Source organism: Podarcis gaigeae (genome assembly GCF_964106915.1).
Source record: "Podarcis gaigeae genome assembly, chromosome: 5".
NCBI lineage: Eukaryota > Metazoa > Chordata > Lepidosauria > Squamata > Lacertidae > Podarcis > Podarcis gaigeae.
This window is the reverse complement of record NC_139681.1, coordinates 21,815,076-21,839,756: the sequence shown is the minus strand read 5'-3', so window position 1 is coordinate 21,839,756 and position 24,681 is coordinate 21,815,076. Positions and strand designations below refer to the sequence as shown.

The window sequence follows — 24,681 nt, the reverse complement described above, 5'->3', positions numbered from 1 at the left end:
GTCTGTGAATAATCACCTGTCTTGAAACAAGAGCTAATTCTTTCTAACACACATAGCACCACCTATGCAAGCATACAAAGTTGCCTCCTAAAGGCTCAAACCACTGGTCCGTCTAGTCAAGTATTGCCTACGTAGGCCTCCCAGGGGTTAAGGAAAGTTCTTTGCTAGCCCTGATCTCTTAAATTGTATTAATAACTCCAGGCTGCTCAGGTTTGAGTCATGAATCATGATGTTGATGATTGTCACTAGGATCCTTCTTTAAAGTGGAAATGTAAAGAATGGAACCTCAGTCACTAAGCATGCAAATAATGTGATCTCCCACTGAGCTCTGACTCTCTTCACATGCCTGTCTTCTATCTGACCTACTAAACCAGTGTGCCAGCAACACAAGCCCTATTCAAATTAGTCTAGATGCTTAGAGGAACCACCATCTTTCATCCCTCTGTTTCAGCTGCACACACACACACAAAAGCCATTCCCCTTTCTTGCCGTGGCTTTCCAAAAAAATCCTGTGCAAATTGCAGCCCATCTGTTTGTGTGCCTTTTCTCTAGCTTAGCCTTGTTCTAACATCTATACTGCAGTGGTACTGAAGCATTTTTTAAAATAAGATAACAGCAACACCTGGTGTGAGCTGCACAGTGAGAATTGCCATCTAAAAACTAGGCTTTGAAAAGGAGCATTAAAATTTGGGTTTCCCCACCTGCTGGTGGCCCGTTGCTCAATTAAATAGGGTATTATCTTTGAATATTGTGAGCAGGTTTTGCTTTGTTCCTAGTTCATAATTCTTCCAAACTATGCCTAAAGGGTCAAACATTTGGTTCCTGGTGATTCTTTCTCCTTGGCAGGCCAAATACCAGTTGTTGATGGTTCTTTTGCTGGGTCATGCTGTGCAGCTGAACAGAATGGTGCTGTCTCAGCAAGTAGTGTTCTTGTTTTAATGGTTTAGCTTTTAAAAATGGTCCTTTGCTTCCACAGGCGGGCATTCACTGTAGACATGTCAGATTCATAATGGACTGTTTCTGTTTGTTTAGAATATTTTACATACCACTTTGAACTGTTCCCAAAATTGGCTTACATATTAAAAAGAATAGCCTAACAATTGAAAAAGCAATGAGATTTGTTACATTGGCCTGTATTCTGAATGGTGATTACCCTCAAATATTGGTGAGATTAAGTAAAGGGTAGCTAAATCCCTATCTTACCTATATAAGGATTGGGTTACTTAGTTAAGGATGGAGAAGAAATTTGTATGGTCCATATTCTAAACCTACCTAATTTGCTGGTTCTGGATTTATATGCAGATCAGAATACACCTGTCAATTGGATGACAGACTTATACAAATTCTGTGGTACAAGTACAGTTTTACAATGCACAAAAATGTGCTGTTTTAGGGGGAAGCACACTGGGAAATATGCTAAAATGGGAACTATTTATATATGAAAGTTTCATGTGTTTTGAAAAATTCACAAAAACCAGGATAGATTGAGCATATGCAAAACTGATACAGAACAGGAATGGGCTGGTGCATCCATCCCTACATTTTGCACAGGAATCTGCAGTAACTAGATTCCTCAAGTATCCCAAGGTGGGAAGAGAATGGGCTGAGAAATTTGGCGACGCCACTTTCAAACTTTCCAGATCGCAGTCGCACATCCTGTGTAGAGTTAGATTGTGCATTGTGTTCCCTACTTAAAAGCACATTGTTTCTAAGCAGCATAAAATAGGTCTCATTGTTGCCTGTGACATGTGCAATTGACTTAATTACCTTTATTCCCAACAGACAACGTATTATGTTGGTTTGTTTTGGTCTTAGGTAGATACGACAAAAATAAATAAGGACATACTTTGTTAGAGAGAAAAGGGAATATATCTAGGTTCGCGTTAACCACTACCTCCCCCACCTGCTTCTCTTGTTATCTTGCTTTTAGTGAAAGCCTGATGAAGGACTTCTAGTTACATAATGGGGCTTTCTCCCCCTCTCCTCCGCTATGAGGTGGTAAAACCTTGCACACCATCCTCAGTCAGTAGAGCCTGAGACTCTTAATTTCAGGATCATGGGTTCATGACCCACATTAGGCAAAAGATTTCAGCAATGCTGGACTAGATGATCCTCACAGTCCCTTCCAACTCTGGGATTCTATGATTTCTAATCCTGAGCTCCATGGAGAAAAGGTAGCATAAATAAATAAAAGCGCTGGTATGATTAGGCAAATAGCTTCTACAGGAAAGTTGTTTTGCGAGAGAATGCTGTATTATATCTCAGATATAAATAAATATTCAAGGCAATATTATTGTGCAAAGGAAGATGCTTGAATTGATATAGCTCTGGGGACTGACTTCTTTCACTGCAACTAGAATTATGTACAACATGGACAGAAGGAACACAATCCGCCTCCTATGCTCTGACTGCCAAATTCTATCTACATGGTAACACTGGGGTAAAGGGAAGAGCTGTTCAGTCCCCACACCCAATTCATTCCTTTCACAATGGGAGCTAGAATGTCAACACGAGCACCAACTGTGTGGTATGGACAGCTGCCCACTAGAAACTTGCCAAAAACCATCAAGCCATTGAACACACAACATGCTAAACAGCTGTCAGGTGAAAACAAATTGCTTTTTCCAAGTAGAGGTGAAAAATTTCCATTATTTAAACAGAAAGCCATGATTGGGGGGGGGGGGGGACTGGGATCCTGTGTGTGTGTGTTAAATCACACCTCTACTTTAAATCATAAATATGGCAAGATTTCAAGGTGTAGGCAAACAGAAATGCAAATCCTTTCCAGCAACTTTCATTAAAATATCTGCCTTCCTATACAGTAGTACCTCGGGTTAAGAACTTAATTCATTCTGGAGGTCCATTCTTAACCTGAAACTGTTCTTAACCTGAGGTACCACTTTAGCTAATGGGGCCTCCTGCTGTCGCCATGCCACTGCCGCACGATTTCTGTTCTCATCCTGAAGCAAAGTTCTTAACCCGAGGTACTATTTCTGGGTTAGCGGAGTCTGTAACCCAAAGCGTCTGTAACCTGAGGTACCACTGTACTGGCATCACATTTAGCACTTTTCATTTAAAGACAATGTAAAAATCATTACACATTATGCGCACAGTTGGACAAATTGCACATCATGTTCCCTATTCCAAGAACAATTTTCCTATGGCTCGCAATCCTAGCGAGTAAGACCCACAGTGAGACTTACTTCCAAGTCAAGATGGGTGATTTATTAATCTATTTCTTACCTGTGTTTCTTTTCTATCCATTCTGTCCCATTTCTGTATTTATCTGCCAACCCCCCCAAAAAACAATTATATTAAAATGTGCATTTTGTAAATATATTAGTACTCAAAACAGTATTTCTAAACATATTTTTATATGTTTAAGCTGCTGAGGAAGTGTGAAAACTGTTGGATAATTAAGTTCTGATTTGCACATTAGTCCAAGAGGGGAAGATCAGGCCGGTTCGCACCAGAAATCGCCAGTATTGAATTCCTCACACATCCCTGACTAAACATGCATACTGTCAATCATATAATTCAATTCTCAATCTCATGTCAATTCTCAATCATTGTGTGGATCGCATGTTGAACCAGTTGCATCTTTTCCCCCACAGATCTAATAAGAGGCCTTATTCAATCACTTGTTGAGATGCTCATGGAGAATAAAATTAATGGTGGCATCACTAAAGCTTAATTACACCCAGTGCACGTTTATGGAGATAACCTTGGAAATAGTGAAATTGTTATGCAGCCAGTGAGATTTTACCATGCAAAGGACAATTCCTTTGCTTTGCATTGACAATATCACACCTCATCCCAATAACAGTGAGGACTTCTTTGAAGAGGAGGGGGATTGTATGGTTATAATCCAGTATAGTTACAATCTAGGCTGCAGACATAAGTGCATAGTGACAAAAGTAGCAAACACTCAGAGGCTCATGGGACATTTTGCCTCCCTAAGTACCCTATTGCATGGAACATGTTCTCTACTGAATGGTCAACAGCTAAGCCTCTCTTGTGTTAAAAACACTATTTGAACATTTGTTGTAGTTATTTTTAAATCTCATAATAGAATCAGACACACAAGGCCACCTGAGGAATAATCTCATGTAGACTCTCATCTTTCTGAAGCTGCATGCCTGCTTCTTGCAAAATAAATAAATAATAATAATAAACCCAGTATCGCCAAAAATAAAAAAGTCAAGAACTAGAACTGGGGTGAGGGCAGTCATGGGGCAATCATTTTCCCTTTATCTAGAGGCCATTAGCTATTTTCTGTTCTGTTTCCTTTCTCTTGGTCTTGTGCAGATTGTTGGCTCAATGCGAACCATGGATGGCAGTCTTGTGACTCACCCCCACTTAAAAATATCTCCATTTGGCAAGTAGTATTAATCACTTTTTCCCTCGTGCTTTGTGATAGGAAAGCACATCCTCTCTCCTCGCCACATCTCCTTTTCAAGTTTGTGTTGCTGGATTCTAAGTTTCCAGCCTTCTTCTCCAGTTCTCCAGTTCAGTATGTGTGATGTTGTTGGGGCCATTACAACACCATTACTGGCCCCAACAACATCACACATACCATCTCGGGACTATTTAATTGCTCATCGTCTAACATTGTGTATGCCATCAAATGCCAACAGTGTCCTTCAGCTCTCTATATTGGACAAACAGGCCAGACCTTACGCCAAAGAATAAACGGACATAAATCGGACATCAGGAATCACAAGACAGAGAAACCAGTAGGAGAACACTTCAATCTCCCAGGACATTCTATACAAGATCTCAAAGTAGCTGTTTTACTACAAAGGAATTTCAGAAATAGACTGGAAAGAGAAGCTGCTGAATTACAACTTATCACCAAACTTAAAACCATGGAGAAACCTGGCCTGAACAAAGACCTTGGATTCTTATCTCATTATACATGACAAAGCCATTTTTCACCTTTTCACCCCTTGCTTCCTCCTGTAAGACCTATTGCAGTCGTTAAGAGTCGTCAACAGGCTCATCACAGCCATCTGCCAATCACCCATTCCCACCACCCTTCTGAGTAATACCCCTCCCCACCTTCTCACTATATAGAAGGGTCTGGAAACTTCTGTTTCAGTGTATCTGAAGAAGTGTGCATGCACATGAAAGCTCATACCAAGAACTGACTTAGTTGATCTTTAAGGTGCTACTGGAAGGATTTTTTTTTGTTTTAACAAGTACAGAGTTACATTAAAATCAACAGACCAAAAATAAACACATCAAAATGCTAGGAAGCTGCATTCCTAGCTCTAGCCTTGCTGCATGCTAAGAGGCCATAGTCATCTAAATACAATTCAGTGGGGGAAGAGAGTCTTTCTCACTCTTATCTCTCCCGTAGCAGAGTCTGGAACCAGCAAAAGAAAAGTGCTGGATTTAGGGTGGTGTGAGCAGTTCCCCAGAGCCAAAAGGCCACAAAATTGAGAAGATCCGTAACTGAGAAGATCTATTTGGGGACACAAAGGTTCGGGCTCACAGAGGGTGCCATATTATGAAAGATTACCAAAGTCTGCCCCTGGTGGAGGGCATCAGCAGCACGTCCTCTTTCCCATACTTTCTGGCAGGGGATTTGTTTTTTGCTTGGATTGAGAGGTTTGCCTGCTTTGCTTCTTTCCCACTCCCCAACTACCGCTGCTCATCTGCATACTAGCACAAGATATCACACACAAGTCTCTGCCCTACCCTCCTAGACAGCATCACCTTTCAACTTTATGCCTCACTTCCAGGCCCTTGGTCTGGCCGCAATAGTCAACTACTGTGTACACAATTTCAGGTTTTCTTCAATAAAGCAAAGACCACGTAGGAACTGCAAAAGACCTATTCTCATTCTTTTAAATGTTAAAATATAAAACAGGCATCCCCAGCCTGCGGCCCTCCAGATGTTTTGGCCTACAACTCCCATGATCCCTAGCTAACAGGACCAGTGGTCTGGGATGATGGGAATTGTAGTCCAAAACATCTGGAGGTCCGAAGGCTGGGGGTGCATGATATAAAACATCAGTTCAGAATTTAGTTATCATAAGAGAGCACATGAGAGTTCAAGAATAGGAAGCCCGTGCCTTCCTGATGAGCAAATATATTGAGGAATAAATTTACACTATTCCTGTCAAACCTTCACCATTCTTACTTGAAAGGCATGTTAGTATCAGAAGGCATCAGGAATACTTTCATCTTTCAAAAGTAATATCTATAACTTCTCTGTTTACACCCAGCCTGGTGCTCTCCTGCTGCTTTGAACTACAACTTCCATAATTTCCTGGTCACCAGCTGTACTGGCTGAGGCGCATGAGAACTGTAGTCCAAAATATATTTGTGGGTGTGCCCCCCCCAAAGTTGATGGGCATTGCCATTCAAACAGTGTGAATGTGTTGCATCATGTGACTAATTATGCAGGGTGGGGCTTACCTGCCCCTCCCCTAATATTTTATTCAAGTTGGCACCTCTGGACCAGAACATCTGGAGGGCACCAACCTTGAGAAACTTGGAGTCAAAGAAGTGTATTTACCTTTTCTTCTCCATGCACTAATCTAATTATTCTTTTTCTCATGAAAACATCTCCCTATAAATCACAGGCTGTGGAAACTGAATGGCATTACTTTCTTGGCCAAGATGATAAATTATGGTCAGCTGCCACTATTAAAAAACAAGCCACCCATAACTGTTTTAAAATTTGCTTTCAAAAGTTCCCTCTACATTTTATTTTTCATCTAAGCCTTTTCTCGGCTCTGTAAAAGCCCTCAAATATGGATTTGAGCCTCAACAGCAAAAAAAATGTGAAAATTATGGGTTGGACCCAAACTGAGAAAAACCTTTGACAAATTCAACTAATCATAGTACTGTCCTCACCTAGAGATGGAAATAAGTTTTCCATCTCAGTTTTGAACGTATTCATTTATGAGTCTGTTCTATCCTCTATCTGCAATCTACAACTTTTTAAAAACTGTACAAAATTCACTTCTTGTTTAAAATAGCCTAAAATGTACATTTTTATGTGGGTGTTAGTATGTTTTTGAGCCAAGAACTGTATTGCAAAATGTGAAGATGATGCACAGTATCACAACTGAGAGGTCTGCCCAGTCTCTTTAGAACGTATCTAATTAAATGAAAGATCTGTATTGTTATGAATTAGTCCCATTTCCTATCCAAGTAGGTCAAGAACTAGCAGATTAGGCAGCCTTTGGATGCTTTGATCTACATCATCATCGATGGGACATCTCACATGTACGCTCATGTAATGATTCAGTTCATGTGCAGAGGCCCCATGTGCACAGCTTCTGGTGGACACAGACGTGAATATAATTGATGCTTGCACATTAATCCTGCCTTCTGGGGGAACACCAGATGCATTAACTGGGCAAATGACTCAGCACTTGACTTGTAGCCAAATGGAAGCCAAGCCCGTTGAAAAGCATTTTGTTTGCAGAGTTGTGAAGCCATATGAAAGTTCCATCTGTGGCATTAATTCAGTGATGGCTCCTTCACACATGCCCAATGAACAAGTATGGAAGTGTGTGCAAGAACCAGCCTTGCATCGCAATATCGACAACATTACAAAAATGTACAAAAAAACCTAGCAGCAGCTCCCACATTAGTGAAAAATGTAGAGCACAAGCTAAGTAAGTAACAGCTTGATTGCTTCCCAAAACAGCCTTGAAAGGAAGAAAGACGCTCAGGGTCAAGGTTTTCCATGCCTTAAAATGTTACTTATAAGTTATTTTAAGGCTGATTCTCTTACTCTCCATTACAGCTCTGCCTCTCATGTGTGCAACTACAGGACATATTAATCTCTGCATGATAAACAAATATATATATATTTCTTTATACGGTATTTAAATATAGGCAAAACTGGCTATTTCTGTGAGGGAGGTGTGTGTGTCAGGGGGAGCAGGGGATAATAAAAAAAAAAATAGTATATGGGAATGGAAAACAAGGTTTTGAGAGCACTTGTTTGGCAATGTATGTGACCTAATAGTAGTAGCAAACAATACCCATTTAGCACATTCCAAGTATTTAAGGCACCTTACATACATTATCTCAGTAATCCAATAGAATACAGGACTTCAATACATTCGTTTCAAATATGCATTTGGTGATATTTTGCTCAGCAGGGGATCAGAAGAAAAAGTTCTATTTTAATTTGCTCCTTTTAAATAGGAGTTTATTAAAGTTTTTTTTTCATAATGCAATAAGATAAAAGAAGCTAGTCTAAATAAAAACAAAGACAAAAGAAAACACACAATCGTCTCTTAAAGGCATGTCTGAGACAAACACCGGCTCATCTTCCTTCACGAGCTCAGCAATGGCAGCACTGGCAAGGGAAATAGGGACATTCCAGGATCAAACCAAAAGCCGGGATGGCTTTCATAATTCCAGAACTGTCCCTGGAAAATCAGGACACTTGAAGGGTATGTAATCAATTCTTGTGGTTATTTCAATCCCAATAAACTGTCCTGAATTCATTTTTACCTACAACACATCTGCACCTGGTGAAGTTGGGCTACTGCCCCTGGGCCTGCAATTAGCACTAGTATCAGTTTATCAGTATGGGGGAATTTTGAACCACCCCTACTAAAACAAGGGTCCTATTTGCTTTCATTAAATTTTCCGTTTATTCAGTTTTTGATGGCAGACCGGGAATAGGATATTCAGGGAAATACACTGTAAACATGTTAGATCCTTCTCCAGACACAAAGACATTAAAAGACTACAAAAACACAGAAGTTGAACACACAATAATAATAACAATAACAATAATAATATAAAAAGACCAGGCCCACTCTATAAATCAGTTCCTCAGCAGCCATCTCAGATATATAAATCAATAATGCTACAAAGTGAGGGGTTTAGGGACAGTGGAGGCTGTAGTTTTTAAAAGGTTAGGACACTTACTGCTATTAGCTATTTTAGGTGGCTGAACAAAAAGTCTATGCTTTAGATTCATTAAGGATGCAACCCTGTGCTATTGCAAATTATCATTAAACACATTTATTGGCATTTTGCAAGACTGGCTAATTAAGAAGATGTTGGCGTATTACATGGTTAGTAAATTTAATAAATTGGTGGCTAATTATCTTTAGAAGCTGGGTATATTTCTTGAAAGACTATTAAAAAGGTTATTCGATTCGAAAACTAAGCTACAATTATTTACAGAGTGTGTGTGTATGGAATCATTGCAGGAGCTGTTAAAACTCAAGGAGAATCGTTTTTAATCACTAGCAGATACTCATTAAATAGTACACAGTTCCTTCCATCCTTAGCAGTTGCCAGCAATTATCAGCAAGAATGTTGGAACTATTCCACATCATAAGTGTAGCACCTAGTTCATCTAGTAGTTCCCAAAATAGTATTTAGCTCTTTCTTTTTTAAAAAAAATTATTTATAAAATTTTCAAATTTAACAATAAATAATAAAGAAACAGAAAAAGAAAACATTCCATTTGAATTATACATTCAAATCTAATCTTTCCACTTTCAGACTTCCTTCAGTCTATCTGGAAATTTTCATGTTTTCACAATTATTCACATTTCTTGCATCTATATTGTTTTGTTTTTTTAACCAAATTAATCTTAACAATTATTATAAAACAACATTTCTTTCCATTATTATCCCAGAGCTTATTGAAAACCTACAAACGTTAATTGACCTTCACATATATTCTTAATATACTCTGTAAATTTATCCCAGCCCTTGGTCAATCTCTGGTCTCGGTTCCGAATTCTGCCCGTTAGCTTGTCTAATTCTGCATATTCCATCCACTTTATTCTCCATTCTTCTTTCGTTGGGATTTCTTCCTGTTTCCATTTTTGTGCCACCAATATTCTTGCCGCTGTTACTGCATATAAAAACAACTTCTCATCCTTCTTTTTTATGTCATTTCCTAGTATTCCTAACAGAAAAGTTTCTGGTTTTTTAACAAAGGTATATTTCAACATTTTTTCCAATTCATTATAAATCATTTCTCAGAAACCTTTCATTTTTTTTACATTCCCACCACATATGATAGAATGTTCCTTCTTTCTCCTGACATTTCCAACATTTATTACTCATTTTATACATCTTTCCAAGTTTTACTGGTGTAACATACCATCTATATAACATTTTCATGACATTTTCTTTTATTGTAGTACATGCAGTAAATTTCATTCCTTCTTTCCACAATCTTATCCAATCATCAAATTGAATATTATAACCAAAGTCTTTGGCCCACTGAATCATTGCAGCTTTAACCTCTTCATCCTTAGTATGCCACTCAAGTAGTAATTTATACATTTTTGATAAAATTTTAACATCATTATTCACAATTTCTTTTTGAAATCTAGATTTTTCATCTTGAAACCTCTTTCCAGCATCTCTTTTTTAAACATCGCATTCAGTTGGAAGTAGTGTAACCAATCAAACACATACTCTTTAACTTCATCATATGGCTTCAATTTCCATTTATTTCCTTCTTTTATGATTAGATTCTCATATGTAATCCAGCTCCCCGTCTTATTGATCTTCTTAACACTCATTACCTCCAATGGCGACAGCCAATTTGGAGTTTTAAACTCTAATAAATTTTTGTACCTATTCCATACTTCCATCAGCGGACCTCCGAAAATGTGATTTTCAAAACCTTTATGCACTCTTTTTTCCTAATACCATAAATATGCGTGCCAACCAAATCTATTATCATATCCTTCTAGATCCAAAAGTTCTGAATTTTCCAACTTTATCCATTCTTTCACCCAGCAGAAACATGCAGCCTCAAAATATAACTTTAGGTCTGGCAAGGCAAAGCCTCCTCTATCTTTTGCATCCGTTAAAATCTTATATTTTATTCTAGGCTTCTTGCCCTGCCAGACATATCTTGATAATGCTCTTTGCAATTCTTTAAATATCGTAACACCTTTAATTATTGGCACTGATTGAAATAAAAACAACATTTTTGGTAGCACATTCATTTTTACCGTTGCAATTCTTTCCCAAAATGACAATTTCATTCTTCCCCACACTTCCAGGTCCTTCCTAATTTTATTCCAAACTGGTAGTATTTAGCTCTTTCTGCAGATTTCCCCATCAATCGGAGACAGAAGTAACAAATGGCTGGGAATTTTTTTATTTTCCTTTCAGGTGAGCCAACAGGCAATCTTTTTAACCCACCCTGATTAAAGATTAAGAGCCTAGTACAATTTTGTTCAGCTCCACCCAGCTCACAAGCCACCAGTTGTCCATCGCAGATCTAGACAGCTACCCCATGTCTAGCTCAAACATTATGAACCAAAAGACTGCTAGATGTAACTGAACCATGATTTGTCATTCATTGCCTGTATCTGACAAATCAAACATTTAAACATGCACTTAATTTGGAATGGATCTTTTTTCTGGGTCTTCACCCATCAAGGAAACTTATGCACAGAACGGTGCTCTCCTACAGAATCTCCCAAAAGAGTCCTCACTCCATCTAAGCCAGCCCCCAAGTCTTCATCAGATTACTAAAATGGTTCAGATTCTCTATGAAATACATTTAAGCTGGCGTTCTTGCTCCTGTGTTGGTCGAGACAGAAGTGGGGACACACGGAGTATTTCTGCCCCCTAGCAGTCACATTAAGAGCCTGACTATTATGATGGAGGCATCATGTTTATGTATACATGAAGGCTCCATCACTATAGATGGTGGTACTTTGTGTGAAGCCTATGGGTAGAGCTACTCAGTGCAGTCCTGCTTCTATGCTGACCAGCACAGAAGTCTGCTTACCTCCTATGTGGGAAGCGGTGGTGGCCGTGGCATGGCACGGCCCATGAATAAGCCGGGCAATCGCCAGATGGCTGGCAGGGGGTGTCATGGCCGCCTCTGCTGGTCAATGAGACTGATGGGAACCTGCCCATGGATCCAGCCAATCATGGGTGGGCCAGCGGATGAGTCTCAAGCAGAGGACTGGAGTGAGGACTTCCCCCTCCTGCCTTCACTTAGGTCCACTCCTTGGACATTTAAGAGAACTGTGCCCACACCTGGCAGCTAAGTCTGAGCCAGATTTCCCACTCTTCCTCCCTGTGCAGAATGTTGAGCACTGCCCAAAGGTAAGCGGGCAGGTCAGGGGTATAAGGTTGTTATGGAAATCCCAGCTGCCATTTTCGGGGCCAGGCAGGAATTTCCCCTCCAGACAAATTGGGCCTGTCTGGGGGTTTTTCACCTAACACATAGCAACTGCCACTGTAGCACCCTGCTTGTGGTTAATGCTTAGCTGGAATGAAATATTCCACGCAGCAATAGAGAAATTAAAATAATAATTTATTTGTCAGACAAATAAATGATAGGCACAGTGGTATATGGTTACCAAAGCTCTGCCTATACTCCAGCCCTGATGGCCAGCACTTATATTTCCTCAACCCTACCCGCTTGCTCCTCCTTTGGCTGCCTCTGTCCAATCAGCCTGGTTGAAATTCCTATTGGCTGTTTCCTAGAACCAATCATAAAAGATACACCCATTTCCTATTACCTTTTATGGGAGACAAAGAGCTATATTTCCTTCTATCCATAAATGGCAAACAAGTAGCCATATATCTTACATTTGCCTCGACAAGGCACCTTAATTACCAGATCACCTTTTGCCCTTGTTGCCCCTCCATTCCAAAATAGATGGCTAAAACAGATGGCTCATTCTGTCTTACATTTTGTCTTAAATAGAGATCTTGGGTTCACATTTTCACACACCATCAATGAAATAAGAATCTAACATAAGAATCTAACATTTCTTACTTTCTAAATCCTTTGCATCATTACATTTAAGCCAACAAATCTCATACATTAACATAGATCCTTTTCAAAGTAAAACCTCTTCAGTTTACACCCCCCTTTTCTGGCCAGCTGCTTTTCCCATTAGCTGTTGCCGTTTAACCTTAGGAAAATGTGGCTAAAGTCTCTAATGGGAGGCACATGGTATTATTTTCTGTTAAACAATAAATCCTACTATTTACTAACTCTTAATTAGTGTTTTTGCAGCTTGATTGTATAATATGTAGGGTCAGTAAACTTTGCTCCCAGCCTATAATTCCCTTTTACAACTTTGAGAATTTTGGCTCCTGCTATAAATCAGGGGGGCCCTTGTCCAGGAGGATAAACATCTGCCAAAGTCCTTAGCCAGCTGGTTTTCTGCCTGGCATAAAACATACAAACATTTGCAAATATATCTTTAAGCTCATTTTAAAATACAGGCCTTGATCAGATGCCTCACCACAACTTGGTGAATAAGGCATTGAGTTGGATCCTTAGTCAAGGTGGAGAGGGGCAGGCTTAAGTTACCCCCAGGAAAGTGGGTGCAGGGGGAGGTGCTCCAGTCCCCATAGTGCCAATACCTCTCTGATATACATCATAAGGTGATCCTTAACCCTGTGACCCTAACGTACAATCGATCAGCAGGCGGTTTAGATTATTCTGGATACATAGCCAATGCCTTTGTCAAAGCCTACTGACATCTGTAATGAACAAAAGCTGTGGCCTGTTTCAATCCCAAGAGGTTGTCTTGTGCTATATCACTCTCTCCACCTTGGCCCCCATGACTCTGGCAAGCTCACTGTGCCTATGAACGCAAGGCAGAATGTCCAAAAGGGCTTTATTAATATAGCCGTTAGGCATATCCTGCCTTTTATGTGATCAGATATTTGTCCAAAGTTTTCTAAACACTATTTATAAACAAATATCACATTATTGAACTTCTTTTTCTTAACTTCTTTTTTTAAATATTCTCCAAAACAGCTTTTTAAAAATAAATAATAATGTTTCTTGCAACTGACACCCCCATAGCTCATTTCTGTTCAAGCATTTACACCTCTATTTAGCGACAACTGGGCCAGGTTTTTTACACTTCAGATTTATGAAGAACGCATGACTCAGGAATTGCACACTTCACACTAAATACAGGATCTGGTTCACCAACAGGGGACAAAGTTAACCTCAAAAGAGCCGCAGCTCAAAAATCACTTCTGTTCTAGCTGATCTTCTAAACCAAGTTTATTGCAAAAGTAGAGAAATACAGTGGTACCTCGGGTTAAGAACTTAATTTGTTCCGGAGGTCTGTTCTTAACCTGAAACTGTTCTTAACCTGAGGTACCACTTTAGCTAATGGGACCTCCCACTGCCGCCGCGCCACTGGCACGCGATTTCTATTCTCATCCTGAAGTAGAGTTCTTAACCCGAGGTACTAGTTCTGGGTTAGCAGAGTCTGTAACCTGAAGTGTCTGTACCCTGAAGCGTCTGTAACCCGAGGTACCACTGTACCTGGTGTGTTCTCTCCCTGTACTAATCAACCCTGAAAAAAGTATTTATTATTGGAAATGCTTCTGTTTCTTTTTAATAGTTTCAAAGATGAGATTATTTATAGTACATTGGTACCTTGGGTTACATACGCTTCAGGTTACATATTCTTCAGGTTACAGACTCCGCTAACCCAGAAATAGTACCTCGGGTTAAGAACTTTGCTTCAGGAGAACAGAAATTGTGCGGCGGTGGCAGCTGGAGGCCCCATTAGCTAAAGTGGTACCTCAGGTTAAGAACAGTTTCAGGTTAAGAACAGACCTCCAGAAAGAATTAAGTTCTTAACCCAAGGTACCACTGTATATAACCAGCAATTCTTCTGCTATACCTCACTCAATGCACTAGACACCGTATATTATAAGTTATTCTTAGATGTTCCATACTCATAGGACTGGCTCACATGAGGTAAGGGAGTTTGCCTCAGATTCACAAATCCTCTCCCACCCTGCACATAAATGAGCTACCATTCTTACTGCAGACTATTTTCACAGCCCCCATATTCCAAAGTCTCAGGATGTTCCCTACAACTTGAGGAGGCAGTTTGGAAACTTTTCTCTAGGACTAGGACAAAGCTGGGAGGATTTTGGTGCTCTCAGCTGTTGTTGGACTCCAGTTCCAGCCAGCATGGTCGATGGTAAGAGATGATGGGAGATGTAGTCCAGTTTCTGAAGGACAACACACTAGAGACCCCTGAAAAAAGTTTTGTCAGTATTATGAGTCCCAGGGAAATACCGGGGTGGGGGGGTGGGGAGTGTGTGTGTCTTATTTTGTTTTGAGAGAGAAACAGACTGAGTTCTCTAAGAACTTTTTGAAGTAATTCCAAATTGAGCAGAGAAGCATTTGTCCATCATTCCACTGAGCTCTTGGGATGGAAAATGGTCTTATTTCTAGCATCAGGGCAATGCAGACCTTTGTTTCCTTCACTCATACTGACAGATGCTGAATAGTTAACAAGGTTACCCTAAGCATTTTTGCTTTCTGGTCACTACTGTGGCAGTCAAAAGAAGCTGAAATGGAAGGCAGGAGCCACACAGCCTTGAATGTGGCACAACTAAGCTGGTGGCAGACTGCTGACCAACCCGCAAGCCTAGTTCTAGAATGTTCCAAAGCAAGGCTCTGTGCAAGCCCAGTATCCATGTTTGTAACTCCACAGAGAAAAAGAATATCAGTGGAAAGTGAGAGCTCTGCTCTTCACATAGAAAATTTCACTTGATCCCCTCTTTCATGAAAGACTGGCAGGCACTCAAACGCATCTTTAACCATTCCCATCTGTGATCTGATCCATAATACCAAAGTGACTGATATCATTATTCCATGTAATTTGCTATCAAGACCTTTGCTTAGAGACTTTGAAATCAAACCCATCAAAGCATATGGCTTCTCACAGCACTGGCCTGCGAATAGATGGCACTGCCATGTCTCTGTGTGGGGCAAAAATGTCTCACAAAGCAAAACTGGATGCAAAGAAATAGATTCCCATCTCACATGTGGTTTTGCAAACTGAGGGTGGTTAAACTAATAATCATAAAGTGATATTTATAAGTAGTTTGGAAATAAAACTTGCTTAAATACAAAACATAGAAGGAGAAGAAACATTCAGAGCTTGTTCACAGATGGTCCAGGAAGGTTTAATTGGTATCAAGGATGCTCTTAGGGTAAATGTAATATGTGCAAAAGGGAATAAACAACCCAGAGACTATATTATATGATTTAGTTGCTTTAAAGTAAAAAGGAAAGTGTAGACTGAGGTGCCACCAAAAGAGAAGGATACAGAAACAGAAATTTTGGCAAACCTGTATCTAGAGATATTAAGGGGGGGGGAAAGATTTCAATTTTTTGACAATATGTTTGAGAGAAAGTGAGATCAAATATAACTGGGAGACTCCATTTTGTCTTAATGTTCCATTGGGAAAAGAATGGAATACGGTGCAAACTCTTGAAGATCAGCATGGAAATGATGATATGATGCCTTGGAAGCATGACCTTTAGAACAGCAGTTAGATTTAACTCTTCCAACAGCCATACTCCTAGAAACAGCACATGCATACAAAACATGGAGAAGAATCTCAGTGGCACTAAACAATCAGCAGGACAGGAGCTGACAAAGAGATCTGATTCCGCCTGAGCCTGAGTACAGAATGTGTTTGCTGAGTGCTGTAAAAACCAAGCCCAGAAAGCAACATTCCATGCAGAATTGGCACAGAAGATGGTGCTGTGGCTTCCGGGTTTGAAATTTAAGCCAGAACAACCCAAACCATACCAAGAATGCTAAACCACAACAAGAACAGTACCAGAACACACCACCATTTGGCTCAGAAAAGTCTTCCTTGAAAGAAAGAAAAAGTTCTTTAAAATCCACTGCTGTGCAAGAACCAACAGATCAATGTTCATCTTCAGTGTGGGCTTGATCAAAATGGAACAAATTGCATTCTCTACCTTCATAGGATGTTGGGAGATTTTGTTCATGCAGACTTCCTCCATAGATTATACCAACACACCTGGATGAGCCCAGTATCGGGGGGAACATAAAATATGGCAAATGGATCTGAATTGGAATTACAGTCTAAACAAGCTGATTACATAGTTATATTCATTAGTAGAGAAAAACATTAGAATAAGAGAAAAACTAGCAAAAAAGGAAAACCTAGCAATTAAACACTTTATAGTGGTGACAGGAGAAGCTCTGCATGGTCCTCTGTTGCTAGTTTTATTCAAGTTATATGGTAATTTGTAAAAGGAGTTGGAATACATTCAGAATCTCTCTGTTATCTGATCAGAAAGTTTAACAGGCTTCAAAAGGAAGACAGTATTATTCCCTTTCAGCAGAGGCAGATAGTTTCATGTGTGTACTCAAGAATCAAGACTGCAAATCTTCATAAAAGAAAAACAAATTGTCTTGCTATTCTGAGCCATCCTTACTTCATAGCTCAACCTCAAAACACAGGCCTACTAAATGGTGATTCAAGAGATATTTGCTCTCTTTTGTATAGTTAACTGCCTCCATATCTCACCATCATTCTATTACTTTTCTATCTTGAGGAATATTTATACTGAACAACAAACTAAGCAGACACATCAAGTTTGTAGCCAGTCACAACCAATTTTTAAATGACAACATAACACTTTTAAACAGGGCATGATCCTATCCCAAGCCCCAGTGAAGCATAGGCCTTTTTTGCAAAGAGTATCACATATCTCAAATGTAAATGAGGCAAGTGAAGTGCTTAAAAGCTCTCTGTAGAAATTAAAGAAATCAGCCACAAATATGCTATGAAACATTGGTTATCACAAAGCCCAAGGCCAGTCTTCAAGGGGGTTTTCCCAGCAACAGAAGCATTCGGTATTCTAATGTGGCTCTTAAAGTACATTATGACTGGGAGTATTTAGGTGGGTTTCCATTTTTTTCATTGGAAATTGACTCTTTAAAAAGGGGGGGAGTCTACTGGGGGCAAAATCTATTTCAGGGTAAAAATTGAATTCCTCTTGTGCAGCAGTTCTGCAGTCTCTCAGAAAGCCCCAGAAACCAATCCCCAGGGAAATGCCCCAAACCTGACCAGTTCAAAGACTATATACTTCCTTCATGGTGGAAAAGGGGGGACTGCCAGGAATGTGTAGCCTCAAACTTGAAGCAAATGTGGAGTTCCTTCCTTCTTCAGGTAATACAACAAATGACAGAACGGATTTGATAAAGCTAGAAAAAATTGGAGGGGGCAGGGATTCTTCTCTTCTGAGGATCATCCTCAGACTTGGAACATTTAGATTAGCCAAAGGACAACATGAGTCCCTCAGGTCAAGACTGAGGAAGAACCATCCCATCTGAAGGAGCATCTCCACGCCCATCGTTCAGGCTGGACTCTGAGGTCCAGCGCCAAGGGCCTTCTGGTGGTTCCCTCACTGCGAGAAGCCAAGTTACAGGGAACCAGGCAGAGGGCCTTCTCGGTAGTGGCACCCGCCCTGTGGAACACCCTCCCACCAGATATCAAAGAGAAAAACAACTACCAGACTTTTAGAAGACATCTGAAGGCAGCCCTGTTTAGGGAAGCTTTTAATGTTTGAAGCATTACTGTATTTTAATATTTTGTTGGAAGCCACCCAGAGTGGCTAGGGAAGGCCAGCCAGATGGGTGGGGTATAAATAAATTATTATTATTAGTAGTAGTAGTAGTAGTAGTAGTAGTAGTAGTGGTAGTAGTAGTACCTTTAGGGCTGGTTCACAGAGATTCCTGTGAGAGATGCCAATGAAAATATACAAAGGTGTGGGTATCAAGTAAGGTGCTGGGGAAATCTTTTAAATATACAGTATCTGAAAGCAATGTGTTAGTCGTTGCTCTTCAACTCTCGCAAAAGCTCAGTAGGTTCTCCCAGGGGGAAATAGTGACTGCCTTTATTCAAGACGCTTCCCATACTGGCCAGCCAGGAACTTGAGGAGCAACTCATTTAATATATTGTAATACCCATCATAAAACACATCAGCTTGGTTTAAAAGCTAATGGGGAATGCAGTCTCAAGGACTCTTTGCTTTTTAAAAATGGACCACATGCACACACAAAAATTTCATTTATTTTCTGACCAGCTATGTTGGATACATTTGGCAAGGAATTATTTACTTTTAGTCTGCAGGCTTTTGACTCTTAGCACTTCATTAAACTCATTTGCATATCTGGCAACAGCACACAGAACCAAACTATGCAGAAAAATTCAAGATGTTAAATGTTGGGCAGTGGAGTCTGAGGCTGTCAAACGAGAGATTCAAAGGCTCAGAGCTGCCTAGGGCTCTGCACCTGCAAATCTTATGTGTGAAGATTTTTCAACAGATGTTATTTGTCTTGCCAAATCCAGGATCTCTCGCTGAGATCAGGGCTTACAGGGCATTTGGTAGACACATATTCAAATAGACAAAAAGCACCTTGGAAACAGTCTTCCAAAATGAGCTGGAGCTCAATAGTACATATTCTCTGATTTCCTAAACTACAATAAAGGCTAGGAGTTGGTCTGTACATGTTCTGAATGCCCTCCCCCAAAGCCAAGGAAATAGCAATGAATGTGGAATTCAACATCACCAGCTTTTATCTTTCTAGCTTTGATGACTGTGAAAACAGTCACTAAAGTACATGGGCAGTAATGACAAGGGAACGCTATTCAGAACTGTATCGGCAATTACCACCATCCTCAGAAAACATCACAAGAGGAGCTTAGTTTCTTCCCTTCAACGTCTGAGTTGGCTTATTATCATAGCATCACAGAATTGTAGAGCTGGAAGGGACAACAAGGGTCATCTAGTCCAAAGTCCTGCCACACATGAATCTTTTACCCAACATGGGGCTCAAATCCACAGCCCTGAGTTTAAGAGTCTTATGTTCTATTGACTGAGCTATCCAGTGTACCCACCTAAACATTTACAGGAAACAACTTGAGATGGTTTACTCATATATTATTCCCCAGACAAAAAAGTCTGCTTGAGACTGCATCTTACACCTATCAGCCAGAATTTCACCAAGTATTAAGGAAGTCTAAAATTCATGAACTTATGTTTGTGTGCTTATACCTGGTTTGGATGTATCTGGTCAGCTGAATGTGTTTGTTTAGAATCTGTTTTGATATGCCAAGCTAGAGAAGAACTCTTGGTGGAAGTCCCACTTGATTCATTATAGAGAAGAAGAACATTGCAGGGTAGACAAACCAAGCAATTACAAACTTTGGCAACATCATTAGTGGGTGAGGTCCAGTAAAAAAATGAGTTTGGATTTGATATCCCACCTTTCACTCCCTTTAAGGAATCTCAAAGCGGCTAACATTGTCCTTTCCCTTCCTCCCCCACAACAAACACTCTGTGAGGTGAGTCGGGCTGAGAGACTTCAAAGAAGTGTGACTGGCCCAAGGTCACTTAGCAGCTGCATGTGGAGGAGCGGAGACGCGAACCCGGTTCCCCAGATTACGAGACTACCGCTCTTAACCACTACACCACACTGGCTCTCACTAGATCTGAAATCAGGAGGAACTCCATAGGGTTCGTGGTGGACAGGAGGCTTGGCCTTTTTGCTTCTGTTCAGGACTAGCAGGAAAATTAGGCTGCAATACTACAAACACTTACTTGTGTGCAAGTCCTATTGAACTCCATGAGATCTGAATACTTCATGCATAGGATAATACTGTGTGTTACGTAAACCAAGGGTTGTATGATGTTGTATCCAAACGTAGTGCTAAATATTTTGTTCCATTACCACAAGGATTTCTCCTTCCACAATGGAACTTTCCCCTCTCTCTTTCTGCTGAGTACCTCTTAAATTGGTTCTGGTGCTTGACCCAACCCTCCAGAGCAAATCTCGGTGCACACAGGAAGGAGGAGGAGGGGATACTGTGCAAAGAATTATGGACTGTCCTTCTTTATGCCCCACATGGGTTTTGTTGGATGTGGAAAGCCACCGGAAAACTGAACCTGCTTAGGAAATAGTCTCCCAGACAATCCTTTACAAACTCAGATGCAGACAAAAATCCCTTCTCAGATTTCTTATCAAATGTTCTCCAGATAAAGCAAATTAAACTCTTGGGGCAATAGGGTAGGAAGAGAGATATTTAACTGCATGGCAACCTGCCATAATTAAAAAAAGGTCTTCACCGAAGAATTTCCCCTCCTGTCCTTACAATAAAACAGGTAAAAAATCCCCAGTGCTTAAGAAAATGTCATTCCTATCGACTGTTGTATTTTCCCTGTTCTGATCATAAAATGGAAGCATCTCTTAAAAATTACTGAATTGATTTAATCACCGTGGTCTTGATGACAGGCTGGCCGCAGCTGCAATCTATAACACCTTCAAAGGGTTTTTGCATGATTAAGAAAAACCAAGAGTGCCCTTTAAAAGGTAATAGCACGCTCCTTTTCAAGACATGGACATGTACCACATTTCTCACATATGATGGTTCTCGACATGTATAGATTATCACTCCCCCTCCAGTCGATGCACAGGACTGTGATCAGATCTAGCACTCGAGGTCCAGATGTTTGTGCTGCTGAACAAAAATCAACATGTTTCACTTGCTTACTCTCTAGATGCTCCTCCTCATCCCTGGGTGTTTTCGTGCTTCTAATAGGTTTTTTGAAGGTGAAATAATGTTCCTAAAAATATTTTCATTGTTAAATTTATTATTAATATTTTATTTTACATTGGGGGGGGGGGAGTAATGTCTGAATGGTGCTACTGTGAAGCTCCTTCAGAGGCCTCACTATTTTTTTGTGGCTCCTCCCCTCTGCCCCCTTCCACTAACTGCCTCCTCCAACACTCTTCCTGCAGAACCCACTCTTTCCATTTGTTGCCAAGCAGCACAGCCTCCCTGCCTATGACCTCCACTCCCCAAATGCTCAGCTGACCTCTCTAAGAGTCCCATGGGGGGAGGGAAAGGCATAAATAAATACAACAATAGGTTTTAATCACAGCCAAGTGGACAGAAGCTAATCTGCAAACTGCTTCCTTCACCCCACCCCCAGCAGATATACATTCCAAGCCACCATGCCAGCAGTTCAGGCAAAATGAGCACAACAACACTGTACAGTCCCTGTACAGTCCTTTCCACTCCTCAACCTGAAGAGACAGGCTGAACAAAATAGTTTTACATAATACATACATGTACACACTCATGCAGGTTTTAATGTGTTGCACTGAGATTAATTCTTGGGTGAAGGCGGCAAACTGAGATCAATAGCAGATTACTACTGGTTAAGCTGGTGTTATAAACATATTTTTTTTTTAAAAAAAAACTGCCTGTATGAATTCTGAGACATGAATGACTAAAACAACACTGGAATGAAAAACATTTTCTCCTCCCTGGCAGCAGTCTGATTCTCTCTCCACTCTGGTTATCTCCCAGGCAGGAAAGACATGTCAAGTGCTTTGAACACAGTCATAACCACAGTTCAAACAGATGGGCACCCAACATCACCAAACACACAGGTGCCTAATGGCTATGATCTATGCTAGCAGATGGCAGTGATAAACAACAGAAATGTTTAACAGCAAGTTACTTATTGTGTAATCTTATTTTACTACAGACCTGGGTATAGTAACAAATTCATGGAGCTGCTTGCTGCCGTTAAGAGCTCATAGGTGTCTGTCACTTGGCATAAGCTCATTTCTCCCTCCCACGTACCAGCTACCCAATTTTTTTATGTCATTACATTTAAATAGGACAGGTCTTGGCGATTCCATTTTTCTGGAACTTTTCCAATCTGGGTTCAGTTTTGAATCAGCACTGATGAATTTTCTTTATCGGGGGAAGGAGGGAGGGAGTAGCACTGTCCTGTTGCTTTTGCTTGATCTCCCAGTGGCTTCCAGTATTACTGACATGGTATCTTGCTGAACCAGCTACACTGCAGTGGGGGCACTAGGAGCTGTTACGGTTACTGAATTTATGGTTGCATTTTAATTTGTATTTACCGGTACCATAATATGCATTTATTGGAATTAAATTTAATCTGTTGTGTTGTTTTAAGGCCACAAATTTCTCTGGGATTCGTCTGAAAGGTGGTATATAAATGTTTTAAATTTTATAAACATTCAGCATCCTCTCCCTTCCCCCATTCACACACACACCAGGCACTTACCCAGTGATCACATTTCCTTCAGAATGAGGCACAGCAGAGACCTCGCCCACAGATTTTTATGAAATATGGCTTATTTACACATATGTACAGCCAGAGCCAAGGATGGAGGGGCTCTCAGCATTAAAATGTAAAGAAGGTCTTGCTTCTCCCATAGGCACAGCCTTGGATCCCAGGAGAAATCAGGCATGGCTCTGTCCGTCAACTGCCCTAGCCTGTGGCCTGCTTTTAACTTCTAGCTCACACACCTCAACTCTGGCTTTTGTTCTTCTAACTAACAGACAGTTAGTTAAGGGAGGGGCCCCACCCATTTGTCCTCTGGCACAGAGCCACTTCCTTTCTTTCCCGTAATGGCCCATCACCCAAGCTATCACTTCATCAGGAAGCTAGCCTGGCTATTAAAACCAGTTGCAATGGTTACATAAATAGAGGCTAAACAATTCACCTGCAAGTGTGTTCACAGATAGGCAATCAGCTTTGTCACAACAAAAGTTTGGCTGTCTTTCTGAATTAACAGCCATGGGCAAAACATGAAGCATAAGAAGACAAATTGCAAATGGGCAACATAGCATTAAAAATAAATTTTAAAAAGGAGAGGAAATAAATGGGAAAGAAGCAAACAGGAAAGAAAAGAAACATAGAAGCTGGAAAATAACGAGACAATCTGTTGTCAGTAGGCAGAGGCAAAAATAATCAATTTTACTGATATTTTAAAGCTGAAAGTAGTAGGCTTTTGCACGTGCTTGAATCAAATAATCAAATAAAACTTGGGAAGAGGACAGACTAGAAACATTACCCAGAGTGAGTGAAAATGAAGAATGCAGGTACAAAAAGAGAAATAACTACATTTCTAACAACAAGACATCCATATTTTCCCACAATTGTCATTTTCCTAAGACAAAAAAGCCCTAACAGCTTAAATATTTATTTATGAAACAAACCTGTGGATGGTTCTAATTGTCCTTTTCTTTCCATTTTCATCTAGTGTTTTCTTTTTAAAGATAACTTATTTTAAGTGTATATGTAAATATGTTTAGTTTCCCACACAAGTATGCTCCCTTGTTCTCTCTGACTGTATACATACTATACCTAGGGTTGCCCCATTCATAAGGCAAGGTGAGGCAACTGCCTCAGGGGGTAAGATCTGCAGGGACAGCAGATCCCAGTGAAAATCTTTATTTCCCCCCCTTGTTGTTGATATAGATCTTCACTCACCACTTCTACCCTGGTGGAGAGGGGGCGCCATTTTGTGGTTCGCCTCATGTGCCAAAATATCTTGGGTCAACCCTGACTATAACATTTCCCCCCTCAAAGAATTCTGTCCACTGTAGCTTACTCCCACAAAGAGTTAAACTGGATTCACATAGTAGTTTATCCCTCTTTCCAAACACTTTCCTAATGGTCAATTTCCACAATACATTTGAGCTTTCGCATGATGTAAAATAATGGAAAGTAGCACATGTTTAGTGCTTTTTCCATTAGAAATCTCTTAACCTGGAAAATTGTGGGAGTAAAGTGATGAAATTTGGGGCAGCTCACTGGCATCCTTTCTTTCCTGGCATTTTCATGGGAGAATCATGAGGAAACATAAGGGTCGGGCAGTAGTGACATTGCCAAATGACATCAGTTGTTGTGTCACACCACACCCACTGGTTGAATAAAATTTAGTGTGACATACTGGTATGTCAGTCAAAAAGCCACAAGTTCCATAACAACCGGTATTGCAGTGAGAAAGGAACAGTGTTATTTTTCTAGAAAAAAAAATGTGCCAGAAC

The 24,681-nt window shown here is 40.3% G+C and overlaps 1 protein-coding gene and 1 long non-coding RNA gene across 4 annotated transcripts in view; one reads left to right on the top strand and one right to left on the bottom strand.

The window, feature by feature from the left end:
* The window catches only part of RASGEF1A (RasGEF domain family member 1A), a 222,600-nt gene that overhangs the window by 29,341 nt on the left and 168,578 nt on the right, over nucleotides 1–24,681 (top strand). The gene's annotated exons all lie outside the window — the stretch shown is intronic.
* Nucleotides 1–24,681, bottom strand: part of LOC310845444 — a 121,739-nt gene that overhangs the window by 60,716 nt on the left and 36,342 nt on the right. Inside the window, exon 1 of one of the 2 annotated variants that reach the window (XR_014564739.1) lies at nucleotides 3,244–3,286. The exons of the other annotated variant lie outside the window; for it this stretch is intronic. This is a non-coding gene — a long non-coding RNA (uncharacterized lncRNA). Of the gene's footprint in view, nucleotides 1–3,243; nucleotides 3,287–24,681 lie in introns of those variants that run through there. 2 annotated transcript variants of the gene reach the window in all.